The 14,149-nt window shown below is 47.6% G+C and overlaps 1 long non-coding RNA gene across 1 annotated transcript; it reads right to left on the bottom strand.

Annotated features, from left to right (window-relative positions):
* On the bottom strand, positions 1,034 to 4,600 carry LOC110387561. The gene is made up of 3 exons (XR_002432607.1): positions 4,506 to 4,600; positions 2,647 to 2,761; positions 1,034 to 1,452 (listed from the first exon to the last, which is right to left on the bottom strand). It is a non-coding gene; the product is annotated as an uncharacterized LOC110387561 (long non-coding RNA).

Raw genomic sequence — 14,149 nt, 5'->3', positions numbered from 1 at the left:
GCTGCCCAGGGCCCCATCCCACCTGGCCTTGAGTGCCTGCAGGGATGGGGCACCCACAGCTCTCTGGGCAGCAGTGCCAGCGCCTCACCACCCTCCGAGTAAAAGGATTGCTTCTGAGTTCTTCTCCAGATGGTATCATATATGGGACTGCCCCCACCCAAGTGCAGCACCTTGCACCTGGCCTTGTTAAACTTCATCAGGTTCTCGTGAGCCCACTTCCTGAGCCTGTCCAGGTCCCTCTGGATGGCATCCCTTCCTTCTGTTATGTCATCTGCACCACTCAGCTCGGTGTCATCAGCAAACTGCTGAGGGTGCGTGTGCTCCATCCCACTGCCTATGTTGTTGATAAAGATAGTAAAGAGCATCAGTCCCAAGACAAACCCCAGGGGAACACCACTTATGAATGCAGGACTGCTCATCCCCCAGAAATCTGCAGGGCTGTCCTTCCAATGCTGTCTCCACCATTGTCTCCTGGCATTGGTGGACAGTGAGTATCACCAATGCAAAGTGAGCGAAGCACTTCATAGTTCCACTGCTAGGAAACTTATGCTGAAAGACCTGTAAATTAACATTGTCAAACAGAGGCAGACACCAAGCTCCCATTTGTTTTAATTTTTGGAAATGGTACTTTAAAGCCTGTAAGTAGCTCTGAAAATCTAAACCTCAATCTCCAGGTGTATTAGTTGTATTGTAATATGGAAAGCTTAACAATAGCAGAGTCATGGCATAATTGCAGCCTGTGTGCTCTGTGTTTTTTAGCTGAAATCACAGTACTTAAAAAAGTATGGAGAGTTGTCCTTTCTTCTTTTTAGTTAAGAATAATAAGCTAAACGTTCTACTCCCAGTAAGGCATCTTGGCAGCTTGTTCAGCTGGTTTTCACAGTTGTAGCTTGTCTCAGTTATTCCAAAGACAAGGAGATAGAAACATATATTTTAATAAGATTTTTTTCTGCAGAGAAGTTATGTTCTCTTGCAACAGTTAAGCAAACAGTTGTGCTAAAGTGCTGCTGAGGCAGAAAGTTCCTATTGCATTCCACGTCCTCCAGTGGAACAGAGATGCGACATAAGGCACTGAGGGCAAATAGTTGACCCCAGGCACAGGCAACAAGCTGGGGGTGATGTTTGCAGGAGTGGTGGTGGACAAAACCTTACCTTTTACAGGAATAAAGCAGCAAAAGTAAAAAATGGTTTTGCTTTCCTGAATGTCTTTAAGATTGTTTTGTTTTGTTTTGCAATGTGAGCATTTGTGTTTGGATTTATAGGGTTAGGAGAAGGTATCTGGGATAATATGGGAGTGTGTGTTTTGGTGGCTGACCTCCCGAGCTCTTCTCCAGCCTTCCTGGTGCTTCTAAATCTGATTACAAGTATCTTTATGCAGTTACCACTCCTCCCCTTCATGTGTCCCTGTGTGAAAGTGCCAATAGATTCCAGGACTGTGGAGCAGCTGAAGGACTGAAAGAAGAAAAATTAAACAGGGAGAAATGTACATATCCAAACACAACATGCTAACAAGTAGTCTGCAGGAAAAATTCTGCATCCCAATGACAAAACCAGCATGGAAGCAGCTTGCTGATGAGAGCAATGTTCTTTCTAATGATGCTGAGATCCAAACTCAGAATTCGTGTGGAGCATTTATGAAGGACACCCAAATGTTAATTAGCACATGCAATGGTACCATTACCAGATTAACCAAAGAGTCATGGACCTTTCTGGCTGCCTGTTAGGAGCAGTAATCAAGCAAATTAAATTATCACGAGGACAGTGTGCTAACGGGTAATGGTGGCTGCGGAACAGGAGTCATTAGCAGCGACCATCTGGGGATGGAAACTAGTGCAGGGAACCGGGACAGGGAACCAGAGCAGCACCTGGGAGAGGTGGGGGTACATGGGGACCTGCACAGGTCTCAGCCCTCAGCTGATGTTGTGGGTTGGGAGAAGTGGTCAGCCCTCTGCAATACAGATCCCTGGAGCGTCAGGGCAGTTGTCTCAATGATACCAGATCTCTGTGACCAGGGAGTTCTCTTCCCTTTCTGAGGCATTGGAGCCTCAAAACCTCCCAGGGGGTTTATTCTCTCCATTAACCATTCTCTGCCCCTCAAAAATGTTGTAGTTCACCCAGGTCCTTCTGTCCATCTGCTCTCAAGATCGGTAACACTTATTGCCCCTGAAGGAAAAGCCAAACCTGCACACACTTGGAGTCGTCTCTGCACACAGAGACGCCCTTTAAACTGACAGTCAGCAGCTTAGCATCCCCAGCTCCGATGTGATGTAAATCTACGAGCTTTAACAATCAAATTATGGAAGCTCAGCATAAAAAATGACTGCCACTCTGCAGCCACCCTGACCCTTGGTGCATCAAGCCTTGGCGGATGGCCAGCCTACCACTTAGCGTGACACTTCTGAAAAAAAAGGGGACTAAATAACATTTTTCATATTACATCTAATCCTTCCCCTCATCCCAGTGTGTTAAATTCAGCTTTGCTCCAGGCATGCCAATCCAGGCCTCTCTCCAATTTCTCTCTGAGTTTTGGAATGGTATCAAAAGAAAAAAAAGAACCATGAATATATTAGTCCAGAAACAATTAAATAAAGTCCCAGTGCTATCTGTTAATTATAGGGAAATAGGGAGTTATTTCAGTAAGCCTACCATTGTGCTCTGGTTTTGCGGCTTCTTTCCAATGCGGCTGTGGTGCAGGAGATGCTCAGCGATATGTATCCATGTCTGTAGGTGCTTTTCTCAGACAGGAGCGGGGAATTAAGAGCTTTGGAAGAAACCACAGCAGGTAGGAGCTTCCCAACCTGTGGGCCTCTTTTCCTTTAAGACTTAACATAAAAATTCTGTTTTAAAATTATGCTGGCTGTGCAGTGCCTTTTTTGAGCTCCTGTTTTATTTGGCAAGTTCAGCAGCTCATTAGGGCCTCTTTTCGCTTTTATTTTGACTTGGGTGTTGAACACTGTAAGGAGATGTGAGGCTATCTTGGTGCTGATAAGCACTACAGTGCGAAGGCTGGTGTAGATATTCCTGTGCTGGCAGCCTCCACCTCCACTCAGTGCTTTTTTGGGGTGAGGCAGGGACAGGCAGACCACCACACCTGGTTCCTCGTGGGCTGCTCATGCTCATGCTCAGCACCACTGCTGAGCCTTCCCCAGCTCTGACCTATGCAGAGTTTTTCACAGCACAGCTGTAGGGCTGTTGCAAGCAGGTTTGAGCTCTCTGATGTCATCTGCTGTCCCTACGCAGCATCTGAGCAAGTGGAGCCTGTCCTGATTAATATCATTATTGATGATCTGGATGAAGGGATTGAGTGTACCCTCAGTAAATTTGCAGACAACACCAAATTGGGGGGAAGTGTCGATCTGCCTGAGGGTAGGCAGGCCCTGCAGGGGGACCTGGACAGGCTGATCGCTGGACTGAGGCCAATGGGATGAAGTTCAACAAGACCAAGTGCCAGATCCTGCTCTTTGGCACAACAACCCCAGGCAGCGCTGCAGGCTTGGGGCAGAGTGGCTGGAAGGCTGTGCGGAGGGAAAGGACCCGTGGGTGTTGGTCAACACTCGGCTGAACGTGAGGCAGCAGTGTGCCCAGGTGGCCAAGAAGGCCAACGGCATCCTGGTTGTGTCAGCAGCAGTGCAGCCAGCAGGAGCAGGAGGTGACCGTCCCCTGCACTCAGCTCTGGTGAGGCCGCACCTCAGGGCTGTGCTCAGCGTTGGGCCCCTCACTACCAGAAAGACGTGGAGGCCCTGGAGCGTGTCCAGAGAAGGGCACGGAGCTGTGAGGGGTCTGGAGCACAAGTGTGATGGGGAGCAGCTGAGGGAGCTGGGATTGTTCAGAATGGAGAAGAGGAGGCTCAGGGGAGACCTTATGGCTCTTTGCAACTCCCTGACAGGAGGTCATAGTGAGGGTGGGGGTTGGTCTCTTCTCCTGGGGTGGTAGAACTAGCCGGAATGGCCTCAAGTTGCACAGGGGGAAGTTCAGATTGGATATTAGGAAAAACTTCTTGTAAACAGTGGTCAGGCACTCAAAATTCTGCCCAGGGAGGTTTTGCAGTCACTGTCCCTGGAGGTGTTCAGGAACTGTGGAGATGTGGTACTGAGGGACACGGTCAGTGGGCAATATTGGTGGTAGGTGGATGGTTGGACTGGGTGATCTTCGAGGTCTTTTCCAACCTTAATGATTCTATGATTCCTGCTATACCTGCACAGAAGTATTTAATGCCCACAACGATATGTTTAATTAGTCCAAATGCTGCCATTCCTCCAGCATGTGGGTGGATCTGCAGGGCTGGATGAGGCCCTGTGTGCTGGTGGCTGTGTGAAGTGGAACCTCTGCTGCCAGCCATGCAATAAAGGCAGCTGCTGGGTCACCCGGTGATGTCCTTGCCCCAGGTCTGCCCAACATGGGCTCTGTAGTGTTAACCCCTGCAAGACACCCGCCTTGCACCTCCCACATTGTGAGTATGCAGTTAGTGTAACCAAAGGAGAAATGGACAAAACACTGAGAAATACCTGGCAGAGCTCCCGTAGGAATGCACGACATATGCTCTAACACGCACGTGCGTTTGTGTTTGAGCCTTCTGCTGGCTTTGATCAGTGCTGCTCAAGCTTTGGTCTGCAGGTCCTATGGGACATGGCATCTCCTGTTCCCATGGTAACAGGATGCAGCACTCTGCCATCCTGGGGACCCGCTTCATCTTTAACATGACCAAATCACATGCACTGCTAAGGGGATTCAGCGACGAAAAAAGGGTGAAGAGGTATTGCTGCCATCTGAATCACATCTCGTTAAGCAAATGAAGTGAAATCTGAGTGGGATGTTACACTGTCACAGTGGGTTTCCAACCAGTTGCTTGCTGGACCTGAAATCATGCAATGCTGCAGTTCAAAGAAGTAACCAGAAAGTTAAAAACAAAAACAAAACCTTTTAGCCCTCAATTAGGTCTTGCATTGCATTGGCTGAGTGTGCTTGATGTTACAGCTTAGAAACACCTTATGTGCAAGGAGGGGGATTCACCCTCAGGCATCCAAAGGTGGGCAGAAATCTTGGATCAAGGAAGGAATCTGCAGAGGAGAAGTGGTAAAAAGGTTCCAGCTCTCAACCAGGTTCTCACAGTGAATTATGCATTCAGAACCTATTGGAATATCATGGCCCAAGCTCTGATGGAGCGACAGCCTCTGGAAAAAAAATTACCTTAATCATCTGAGCTCATAAAATAGATGGTTTTCCGAGGCTAGGAAGGATAATGCTGTGGCTCTAATGTCACTCCAGTGGAAGGGGTCTGAATGCGATTTGAATAAAAGAAAGGAGAAATCCAGTCTGTGCCAGTCATTGGAGTGATGGACAGGTCGTCCCCACCAGCGTGTGACATTTTTTTTCTTTCATCTATCTATGTGAAACTGAGAATGAAAAGCAAAGAATAATTTCAAGTTATGGGAGTTTTGCTTCATTTTTATCACGTAGTCTGCTTCTTGGAACTGAACATCTGAAAAATCTTTTTTTTACCATCCGGGGGGCTATCAGAACTTCCTGCTTCTCACCTTGGCTTTTGGGCAGAAAATGAATTAATGGGAAAATAACCATATGAACTCTGTTCATTTTCTTAGTTCATTCTCATGGAGATGCTGGGTGGAATAAGGACTGTGAATGAATGTGATTCTAAAGCCTTATTGTGGATCTGGGTCACTCTACACCTCTTCAGGATCTGGCCAATGAAATTCCATTATATGACACTTTTTAATCTCCCCCAAATGTGCTGTGAAAGCAAACATCTGTTTAGAGCTGCTCTGCTCAAATGAGCCTGCATAACCCCCAACTTCATCGTCCTGGAGACCAAATGGATTTTATCTCCTGTTATATTTACATTCAATCATGTTTAAAGCATTAATACCCAGGGTATTTAACTGGTTATGATTCCTCTAAAAAGCATTAAACAAACCCGACTGTGTAAATGTGCTCGGCTCCCTCGTTGTGCTGGGTAAATGTGTTTGAGCTGCAGCATAACTGCAGAGAGGTTTCCTGGCTGGTTAACTTCTTGCTTCCTGCCTCCCGTCCTTCCCAGTCCCAATGGAGAACTGCATCTGCTGGCAGGAGAGGGGAGATAACAGCAGAAGACAGTGGTGAGGCACTGGCACTTCTGCCCAGAGAGCTGTGGGTGCCCCATCCCTGCAGGCACTCAAGGCCAGGTGGGATGGGGCCCTGGGCAGCCTGAGCTGGTGTGGGGCAGCCCTGCCCATGGCCGGGGGGGGGGGCACTGGGTGGTCTTTAAGGTCCCCGCCAATGTGAGCCATTCAATGAGTCTATGATTCTACGGTAAGATGCAGCAGACCCAGGTCCTGAGAGCACACTGCTGGCTCCTGGCTAATGGTGTCAGAGCATCCCCGCCGAGCCCTGCCCCAGTGCCCTTTGTGCCAGGAAAGCTTGTGTTACTTTGGCATCAGGCATAATTCCTGCAGCAAAGGCTGTTGTTCCTAGAGTGCTGCTCTCAGATGGATGGCAGTGAGGCTGCAGATAACTCCTCCAATTTGCATTAACTCACCAATTGCTGGCACTTAATGAGGAACACATAGATTTGAAGCTGCAGTGGTTGTGCTGGCTGCCAGGGAATTGGTAGATAACACTTTTTTTTTGCGGGGAATTTGCCACTAATTTACAAATTAAACCTTGCTTTCTGAAATCCAAGTACCAAATACGTGAGAGCACCAAAGAGGTGCATTATTTCAAACATTCCATGTAGATACTTGCAACACCTAAACAAATTTTTACTGGCTTGCCAGTGGGAAGGCAAAGGGGAACTATAAGAAAGAAAGGGACAGACAAGGGGAAATGGCTTCAGACAGAAAGAGGGGAGATTCAGACTGGATAGAAGGAAGAAGGTTTGGCACTAAGGGCGGTGAGGCACTGGCACAGGTTGCCCAGAGAGGCGGTGGTGCCCCGTCCCTGCAGACAGCCAAGGTCAGGCTGGACGGGGCTGTGAGCACTGATGGAGCTGTGGGTGTCCCTGTGCATTGCAGGGAGTGGCACGAGATGGCCTCTGAGGGTCCCTTCCAACTCAAACCATTCTATGACACTATGATTTGCATTGCTGTGAAGGAGGGATTCAGGTTTGTATATGACCTATGAGCTTGTGCTCTCTATTTTTGTCTTTGTATGGCAAACATCTGTTGCTTACATTTCCTTGTACCCAGCACCCAGCTGCGCCAGGGGCTCAGCAGGAGAACGCCACTCAGCTCTCACCCAGCAACACTCACTAAGCCAAGGACATACACAGCGACTGGGGTGCTGACAGCTCATTGGAGGCAAGAGGATGTTGAACAGGGAGGAGAAATGTGCATTTAAGAGATCCCATGCCATAATGGAGGCAATGGAACCTGGCTTGGATGCAATATCCCTTCGGAGTGCACTGCTGCTATGAGGGAGCTGCTAGGCAGGGTGCAACCAATGTTTCAATGAGAAGTTCTTAATCACCTTTAAATGGACTGATCTCAATCCCCACAGTCATACTGACTGTGTTCACACCAAATATCAGTGAGACATCTGGCTGCCTGATGGCAGAGGAGAGCTACGTGTTTGGAGCTGTGTTTGACTTGTCCTTCAGTTGACCATGGTGGGTTGAACCATAAGGAGTCCCAGGGAAGGCACAGGTAGGTCAGAACATATAAAGGTTGTTATTCTCTTGGCTTGTTGCTCGTTATCTGCCCACATTCTGCCATCCTGCATCTGTCATGTCATTCCTCTCTGCATCTTTGGCACTGACCTTGATGCCAGGCATCTGTTCAGTCTCTGGTACATGAAACACGGTTGAGTGGCTTTTGCCAAGCTGGAATTAGGTCTGAATCTCTGAAGCCATCCCTATACTCACACTGTTCCCTCCTTCCCAGGAGTTTCTGTGACATTATCTTCATGGTGTCAGGGAGATATTTGCACAATGGCTGTGCCCTCTTCTCTCTCTGGTGGTTGATCCAATCTATCAGAAGTTTTTTAATCTTCTGTTGGAAAAAAATTACTAATTCTCTCTGCATTTTCTGTCATCTTTAAAGACGGGGAAAGGACTATTGTCACAGAATTGTAATATCCAATCTCTCCTTGTTCCCTTTGTGCTAGGTATTATTATTAATACTTATCAGTCTATTGTGCCTAGGAAATTAAAAGGCCTGAAGTAGCCTGATGGGGCGGAATGTGTTTTATAAACCTTAGAAACACAGCTCGGGGAGATTTGTGTCATGGTAGCACATATGAGAAGCTGGAAGTGATTACGCATAAGTTTGAGAACCGCATTTCAAACTGATTTCTTGTCGTGGAAATAAGCACCGCAGAGCCCTCAGAGCAGCAAACAAACAGAGGAAGCTGCTGACTGAGCCTGAAACGTGACCTGATCGTTTTTTGCAGTTATAAAAATAGTGCAAGATTCATGAAAACTGTGGTTCGGTTTCAGCATTTGACCTAAAGGTTGGGCGAAGATTCATTTCAAGAAGTGAAAGGCAAGGAGAAGGGCTCTGCTGATCCTCCCCTTGTCCGCTCGCATTACTTTTCATGTGACTCTTGAGCCGGGGCTCTGACTGTGCCTTGGCTGCTTCCACGTGGGGAGGGCTTTTCAGCAGAACAGTTTTGGAAAGCTCCTTCTTCATTTTCACTGCAGCTGGCAAATCCCTGTGTGCCTCAGATGCGGTTGGTCTCTTCCCAGGGGTGTAACTGCTTCTTCCGCTTGTATGTGGTTTGCAGAAAGAAGTTACTGGGAGTCACTTGAATTAAATAATGCATTTCAGACTTCATCAGCAACTAATTTTTCCTTCACAAAAAATACCCAGAGCATGTGTTACTCTAAAATTGTTTAATCACTATTTCTCATTCTGAATTATTTGTTATGAACTTTGTCTTCTAGCATCAAATCCTGCTAGATTAAATCTCATTTTTCCACTCAAATATTGTATCTCTGAAAAGAATGGAATCAGCACTTCTGTATTTAGAATGAATCATTTCTTTCCCTTTATTAAAGTGTGATAAAATAGGAAAAAATATTTCTTAGGAATCCTGCAGCATGTTTGAATGTTCTGTTTCTTGTTTACAAAGGCCATAAATGCTTCTTGATTTAGACCTATGCAAACACAGCAATAGGGCTAAAATTATTATTCAGCTGCAAAAAGAAAAGTTCCTTCAGTGCCATGCATGAGCTCACCCTGCACAACCTTGTGTACTGGGACCGAGGCCACGGCTGCTTAATATGGGTACCTATTGATGGTGCAGTATTCTAGGGTTTGACTTATAAGGCTAATATTAACCAAAATGTCTCATTGCTTGTTGCAGCACAAATAGAAATCAACATGAAATATCCACTGCTGTCTTTGTGAGTGTATGAACATAAATTAGCAGAAATAATAGAACAAAAATGTAGCAAGTCTGGAGCTGTCCTGATGGACAGAAGCGGGACATGAGGCAGCAGTGTGCGTGTGCAGCCCGAAGGCCGACAGTCCCCTGGGCTGCACCAACAGAGGGGTGGCAGCAGGGAGAGGAGAGGGAGGGGGTTGTCCCCCTCTGCTCTGCCCCTGGAAGGCCCCACCTGCAGTGCTGTGCCCAGGCCTGGGGCCCCCAGGACAGGAGGGATGCGGAGCTGCTGGAGCAGGCCCAGAGGAGGGCACGAGGATGCTCAGAGGGCTGGAGCACCTCTGCTGTGAAGACATGAGGGAGCTGGGTTTGTTCAGCTTGGAGAAGAGGAGGCTGCGGGGAGAACTCATTTTGGCCTTCCAATATTTAAAAGAAGATTATAAACAGGTGAGGGACTGACTTTTTACATGATCTGATAGTGATAGGACAATGGGGAATGGCTTTAAACTACAAGCGGGGAGAGGTAGGTTATAAGTGAGGAAGCAATCCTTTCCTCCGAGGGCGGTGAGGCGCTGGCACTGCTGCCCAGAGAGCTGTGGGTGCCCCATCCCTGCAGGCACACAAGGCCAGGTGGGATGGGGCCCTGGGCAGCCTGAGCTGGTGTTGGGCAGCCTTGCCCATGGCTGGGAGGTTGGAACTAGATTATCTTTCAGTCCTTTCCAACCTAAGTCATTCCATTTGCAGACCAAATTTCCTTTCTGTAGCTCTTGAAAACAAACCGAATATGAGCAGGATTGCTTCTGAAGGGTTCTGAGGCTGGTGGAGCTGAGCTGACTTCCAAAGCAAGCTCGGCTTCTCCCCCTTCTTCCATGCTGGGAGCAGCGATGATGGCTGTCGGTCTCACACATCCTTTGTACGTGCAATGAAATGTGTGGGCTGTGGGAAGAGAAATCTTGTCTGTGAGAGTCTGAGTTTAAAGATGGGAAGGATGGTCTTAATAGTACGCCTCTCATAATGACTCAGTTCTCATTCCCAGCTGTCAGAATCTCCCCAAGGGAAGGTCATGGAGCCTAGAAATAAGAATTGGAACTTCTCTCTACACTTCAACAATCTCACTTTTAATTTTATCAGTGCAGGAAATGTGATATACAAAGTATTTAGGGCCAGAAGCTCCTCTTTCCATTATGGCTTCTGGGTATGACTTGTACATAGAGAGCCATCGCTGTCTGGAAAACCAGCAGAAAAAAAATAATCCTCTTCCCCAAGAATGAGTTAAAAGCTCTTTTCTTCCACAAGGAATGATAGCATTTAGCTGTCCCCAAGTCAGCCAATGGCTTCCAGATATGGCCTCATTCCAGGTACCAAACAGAAGTGGAAAATTTCCCTCCCTTTCAAGTGAGGGCCAAGCCAGTGTAGATTGTAGCAGCTTGGTGCAGAGCCGGGGAAGGATCCATTAACTTCTGTCAGCTGACAGAAGATCTTGTCTCTGTGCTGCAAAACCCCTCAGCCTGCAGCGTTTGGTGCTCAGCTGAAGGACCTCAGCTGAAGGGGTTTATTTTTTCAGCGGTGAAACAAGCTGTCTCGCAGACGTGCTGTCTGACATTGATTAGACAATAGTTGTGCTGAAGCCAGTACATTCAATCAAAGGGTTTGTGCCTTCCAGTAGAGCAGGAAATGTAAAGCACTTTATGTGTAAAAAGAAATATTAATATTTAAGCTAAAAGTCACTGAAAAAAAAATATCTAATAACCAGAAACTGCTTTAGATGCATATTCTTTTTTTCCTGAACTTGCAAAAAATTTAGGGGCTCCATGTGTGTCTTGCACTTATTAAAAGAAAAACACTTACAGGTCCCTAATGTAGCACAGACTGTTGTGTTTGGGGATGAGGAATGTTTGCTCGCTGCTATGGGAAAGCCTTTGTCCCAGCTGCCCCATGCCAGCCTGGAATTTGAACTGCACTTGCTTTGCTTGTACACTCAGAGCCCATCATCGAGTTCTTTGTGAGACATCCACTGAGCAGTGATGTTCTGCAGCTGGCACCGTAATAATCAGTGCTCCTCTCAGGTGCCTCTGCCCTGAAAGTCCTTAGCAAACCTCTGGAATGCAGCTGGGGTTGAGAAGCTGTTCTGGGACCTGTGAAATCACAGTGGCTGAGCCTGGATCCTGTCTGTGCCATCAGCCTGGGGCGAGAATGCAGACAAATTTGCCTCCCAATCCTCACACGTTCCATCTCAGAGAAAAGATTATTTGTCCTTGAGTTATTTTTGGCTAATCCAAATGATTCTGAATTAAGAAAAAGTATCCGTGTGCATGCACACAAACCATTGTGCTTTGTTGCAGCCCTTATTATCACAAGTAGGCTCAGCAGAGAGATCTCTGTGAACTACTATTTGAAAAACACAGTGAGATTTCCTGATTTGCATTTGGCTTTGCAGTAGGATTGCAAGCCTAGTGGGGCTGGAACCATAAGACAGCACAAGCTGGCAGCAGGGAGAAATCCCTGGCTTCACTGAGTTTCAGGTGAAACTGGCAGAGAAGAGTGAGCAGACATTCATTTTCCTAAAGGCAGTTAGTATGGTTCTGAGCAATTGAAGGGATAAGAGCTTAGATAGCATCCATCAAATTTCATCACTGCATCAGCAGAACCAGGCAGAGCTCGGGTATTTTATATCCCTCCTCATTTTGTGGTGCCTATCCGAGGAGACATATTCCCTTAAAAAGAATAAAGGCATGGGGTATATCCAGAAAAGAAACTCCAGCTTCAGTGCAAAGGACTTCATAAAAGCTGTTTGCTGGTTTCTGCACCGGTCTCTGGAGGTCTGTTGTTACTGCCACTGTGCTGCACTGTTAAATTATAGCGTGGGTCTGTAAGCAGTCCACTAAGAAGCAGAAATCAAGATGTAGCCATCGACTTATAGAAAGACCATGAAAAAGAGATGGATTTAGCTGAGAAAATAGAGTTAAACTGACATCTAATTTCAAGCAGAGACCCGGAGGCATGGGAGAAAGAAGGCAGAAACTTGAAGGAAGTCTGAAGTGAGGCAGGTAAAAAATGTGTCCGAATGAGACTGCTTGAGCCAACCTCTTTGTGTGCATTGAGCCAACCTCTTTGTGTGTATTGAGCCAACCTCTTTCTGTGTATTTTCCAGGAAGAATGACCAAGCATGAGAGGTTGGTTCCATGACTAATACTGACTTTTTAGAGGTACTTTTTTTGTCACAGCTGTATTTGTAATACCCTTAGCAGTTACAGAATAGGATCATGGTTAGTGGGCATGGAGGGGATGGGTTGGAGCTGACTGGATGATCTTCGTGGTCTTTTCCAACCTTAATGATTCTATGATTCTATGAAATGCAGTCCATCAGAACTGCCTGGCTTCGGCAGACAGGAGAAACCATGGATGCTGCAGCTGGGATACATACAGTTGTGGTCCTGCTGGCCTGGAGCCGCTGTTCCTCCTCCCAGGCAGCAGCAGTTCCCCTGGCAGGACACAGGGAGGGGGCTCACAGCCTCCATGCTGTGAAGGCAGAGCAATGCAGGAAAGATGCCATTGTTTCAGCTGCTGGAAACATGTATTTTTCCTCTGAAGTTTCGTTAGCTCATCTCCTCCCCTTTCTCTGTCGGCACTGACAGTCATTGCACACTGCAACTCTGATGCTAGATACTAAATTACCTGGTAGCAAATCTTCATTAACCCTGCTGTTTAACATGTCTTTGTTAGCATATATTCAGCCTGGTAAACAGATTAAAGCTCCATAAAATGCACTACCAAGTATGTAATAAAAAGAGAAGAGAAGGGGAGGAGTAAGCCCGTCCCTGAAAATAGGCATTGAGCACTGCTTGCGTGCCATCCCTCATCTCTCTATCTCATTCTTCTGCAAGGAAACCCCTTGTGAATGAGCACACGTAAGCAGCAGAATGGGAAAGGGCAGATGAGAGGGCTGATGATGAGAATGGCTTCATATTTTTCATTTTTAATACACCTGTTTACTGTACTGTTCTTTTAGCAGTCAGCAGTCATAGCTCAGATACATTACCAAGCACTTCCCCTGGCTGTGTTCAGTCTGCAGGGCTTGGAGCACATCGTGGCTTTCCCTTGGCTTCTCTGGCTGCGGGTGTCCAGGGAAGGGCTGTGCCATAACATCCTTTTCCCCAAATTGTGTCCCTCAGGAGTCAGTGCTGTGACTGGACCTCTTTAACATCTTCAACAGTGACATCGGCAGTGGGATCAAATGCACCCTCAGCAGTTTGCAGATGACCCCAAACTGCATTGCAGCTGACACTCCTGAGGGACGGGATGCCATCCACAGAGACCCAGACAGGCTGAGCACTGGGCCCAGGGGAACATCATGAGGTTCAACAAAGCCAAGTGCAAGGTCTGCACCTGGGTCGTGGCAGCCCACACTGTCAGTACAAGCTGGGGGACTTAAGGATAGAGCACAGCCCTGCTGAAAAGGACTGGGGGTACTGGTGGATGGAAGCTGGACATGAAGCAAGCAGTGTGCCCTCGCTGCACAGAAATCCAACCAGCCCCTGTTCTGCACCCAGAGCAGCGCGGGCAGCAGGTCAGGGAGGTGCTGCTGCCCCTCTGCTCTGCGCTGTGACACCTCCCCTGGAGCACTGCGTCCACAGCTGGAGTCCTCAGTGCAGGAGAGATGTGGACCTGTTGGAGCGCGTCCAGAGGAGGGCCACAGAAATGGGGCCAGGGATGGAACCCCTCCCTACGAGGACAGGCTGAGAGCTGGGGCTGTGCAGCCTGGAGAAGAGAAGGCTGCGGGGAGAGCTGAGAGCGGCCTGTCAGTATCTAAAGGGGCTGTGAGAAGGAAGGGGAC

The sequence above is a fragment of the Numida meleagris genome, chromosome 23, assembly GCF_002078875.1.
Source record: "Numida meleagris isolate 19003 breed g44 Domestic line chromosome 23, NumMel1.0, whole genome shotgun sequence".
Taxonomy (NCBI): domain Eukaryota; kingdom Metazoa; phylum Chordata; class Aves; order Galliformes; family Numididae; genus Numida; species Numida meleagris.
Note: the sequence above shows the minus strand (reverse complement) of the source record. Positions and strands in the feature narration are given on the sequence as shown.